Here is a 3,758-nt window from a genome sequence, read left to right as displayed (position 1 = left end):
GATGTAATCTGTCGAATTGTAACAACACAGACACCGTGCAGCTGAAGAATGCCGCTGCTCCTGCTGTCAGTCAGTGGCTCTCTACTGCCCCCCACTGGCACACTACAGCAGCTGCAGTCTCAGACAAACACTGAAATCCATGGGTGAGATCTTGGCTGTCACCAGGAGCTGTTTCCCTCAGTCTCATACATACTTCTGTGATGTTGTACTACATGGGATCGGAGAAGGGGATTATGGACATCTCAGATACAAAAACTGAATTACATCTGCATAACCCCCCCCCCCCCAAACAGCCCTCACCTTCAATTCCAATAGCAAAAAGTCCAGTGGCATAGCTCACTTCTGCTCCTTTAAAAATAGATCGATTTCTTTGTTTTGTTTTTTCCTCTCACTTTATCTTTGGTTTTGCTCCTCCCCCCTTTCCCTCACTCCTCCAACCTACCCTCTGCCCCCCCCCCACCCCCCGCCCCCCATATCACACTAATCCTGTCCTCCCGCACCCCATGGCCCCCATATCACATTGTCTCTGAGAGGTGTTAGTTTTACTGGCTGGTGCTAACGATTAGCCTCTCTGGCATCCCCCTCAACGTCCTGCTCGCATGAACTCCTGACAGAGTGCACGCGGGGTAACGTTTTTGTCACTGAGGATGTAGAACGGACACTGGAGCCAGGTTTTCAGTGCAGAGGACTGCATTCACCCTTTCACAAAGCATCCACTTCCTGGACCTGTGTCCTATTGTTCATCAGGATTCATATCACACAAATTTCCTGTCACTCTGTTTCCATTGTGAAGAATGGCATTGTTTCATTGGTAATGCTCCATACCAGATTAAAAGCAAAATGGTGGATCAACAAAAGAAGCTCTATTTTTTAAATTTGGCAGAAACATAACTCCACACCACATTTGCCACATGATACTTGCATTGGAGAGCAGTGGAATGTTTTCCTGCTTTGTGAAATTGCATTTTACTGGCAGAAAAGCTAGGACACCATTATGGTTTTATTGTCGTGACATTAACTATTCATTTATTTACAACATCGAATTATTAGAGCCTTTATATTTTCTTTTGTATATAACTGAAAGACTTGCTGTTGTTAAAAACAACAGCAAGACTTTCAGGGACGAGGTTGGGGTTCCCCCCCTCTCCCTCTTGAACTTAATGTCGAATATTTTGACCTTTCCACTCTCAATGAGAAGTCATTCCAGAATAATCATCAAAAATCTCTGCCTCTGTGGTCACACCAGACTTCTCCACAGGGCCGTCAGCAGGAAGTCTCTGAGAGAAAGGTCATCCGTCACAAACTGGGAATCTAGTGAAAAAAGTGAGAGAAAAAAATTTGCTGCAACACTGCTTACAAACTGGGAATCAGTCGTGAATCCTCTCAGGTACATACCTTATGCGGTCCCCAAAAATGTGACCATGGTGAATGTGGATTCATGCTGTCACTTTATGTCATGGCCTCCTTACTACATCTGAAAATATTGAAAGAGTGACATGGAGAATTCACTTTATTTACTGAAAAGAGATATTGCTTGCCCAGTTCTCCTTCTCCTACATTATGCTTCAGGCACAAGCTAGTCCATTTCAAGCAGCACTTCGTCCAAAAGCATGCATTGGTCTTATGCGTGAGACAACTGTCATCTACTGGTCAATGGTGGAACTGCAGTCCAGTACAACATGAGCCAAATGGGAGGAGCTTGGCAATTATGTTACAAATACATTTGTGATTTGCTGGTTCGTCACATCTAATACAAAATGTGTACAATGTTTATAGGAAAGACACCGTATAGTAAGATGATGTGAAATTGCTCAATGTATATCACACATATTACTTTTAAGTTATACCAACATGGCAAAGTATATTATTTTCAGGAATGCAAGAGGACAAAGTATTTGTGTTCACAAATAGACTAAAATACAAATACATACATGCAACTAAGGCACTTTATTGCCTTATACCTAAGAAAAGGCATGCTTTTGTATAAAAGGCTTTGTAACATGTGAATATATTGAGTAAAAAGGTTATAATGTGTGCACCGTGCATGGCAAATTGCAGCCTTGAGAGAGGTAGTAGCCCCCACAGAAAAAAAGTCATACATTTTTAATATTGCATTATACAGCAATGTGTTGAAGAACCAGGTCACGCATACCGTGCACATGACTGTTTCATTATCCTCACATTCCTTGTGTGAATTAAGACATTCCGAAACAGTTTTTTTTTTAGAAACGCGCTTATCTCGCAGTGTCCTGTTAACGTGAAATTGATTTGCCGTACAGTCATGACATAGTGCATGAGCTCAAACATATTTCCTGCGTAGGAATTTCAAAGGTCATACTGTAAAACTCAATCATGTTGGCTGTTTCACAAGCCACATATGAGTAATGGCTCAGTTTGTTTGCTTGTGGGGGGGCGATTCACAAAGAAGGATCTGTGTAACATAAATGATTCACGTGTCCCTCATTAAGCTACTGAGAAATGTCATATTTCATATTTTCGAAAATGTTTACAATTCATTGTCCCAATTCATTACATCAATTCATGGATACCTAGTAGACAATCTACACACCTTTGGCTAATCTTCCATATTTTTGGTACCGCTCCTTCTTTAAAAACTTTGTTGATTCAGTATATAGTCTACATCACCAGTTACATTTGAAAAACTATTTGGGAGGGGGTCTAAATATAGAGCTTGTCTGTCGCTATGACAGCTGCCACTCCTGTACTAAGGTCATCGTTGAGCGATGTCATCATTGCCCCTTGTAATCCAGGGAAGGGATTACAAACTCATCAGGTTTTTTCTGTTTTTGTGCTGTCGCCTGCAGGGATGTTTACATCCTGACTTAACTCTGAGGCAGCCACCATCCCCGATAATCTGGCCCTAAATTTCTGCATAGTGGGAAGACTTCTGTATGGCACAGCCAAGTTCATAGGGGACAAATCTAATTTAAAACAGTAATCTCCCTGTGGGTGCTTTTTTTCTCTCTGGTTTTAGAAACTGAGCCTGTTTTAATTCTTTGTCATATTTTCCTTTAGGTTTCTGTCTAGTATAAATTTGCATGGAATTCATCCTTTTATTATATATATATATATATGTGTGTGTGTGTGTGTGTGTGTGTGTGTGTGTGCACAGCAAGCACCATAAGCAAGGGGGGAATATTTATAAAAGTGCTATAGTTTATACATGGTGAAACCGAAAATTATTAATTAAAAGCTGAGAATGTGCACTTCATGTTACATTACATTACATTACATTATAGGCATTTAGCAGACGCTCTTATCCAGAGCGACGTACAACAAGTGCATAGGTTTCATGATGTAGAGGCGCAAAAGAAACTAGAGTGAAGTAAGGATCGTAGTGCCAGAAGTGACCACATCGATCAGGACTCCAACCCTGTAGAGTAAGCTTGTTCAGCAAGCAAGAATCCTACCAAGTACAAACTAGAATCACACCTAATCATACAAAACAATCCTGCCAGATACACTAACATAATCAAATTATCCTAGCTAGGTACAGTGAGCGTGTGAATTGTTTGATCGCAAATTTAAATTGTGGAGTAAAAAAAACAAATCTATAAAAAAGATATGGCTTACCGGGCTCTTTGTGATTTTTGAGCTCACGAGGGCTCTCTTCTAAATGATGTTCAAAACAGTTGGTTTTGGTTAACCTAAGGTGTGGCCAATGTCTCTGACTGTTTTTTTTTATATATCTCAGCTGCATAATTGCTTTGTAGACTTTCATCGGCACAACTCTGGTC

This window comes from Anguilla anguilla, chromosome 3 (genome assembly GCF_013347855.1).
Source record: "Anguilla anguilla isolate fAngAng1 chromosome 3, fAngAng1.pri, whole genome shotgun sequence".
Taxonomy (NCBI): Eukaryota; Metazoa; Chordata; class Actinopteri; order Anguilliformes; family Anguillidae; genus Anguilla; species Anguilla anguilla.
Note: the sequence above shows the minus strand (reverse complement) of the source record.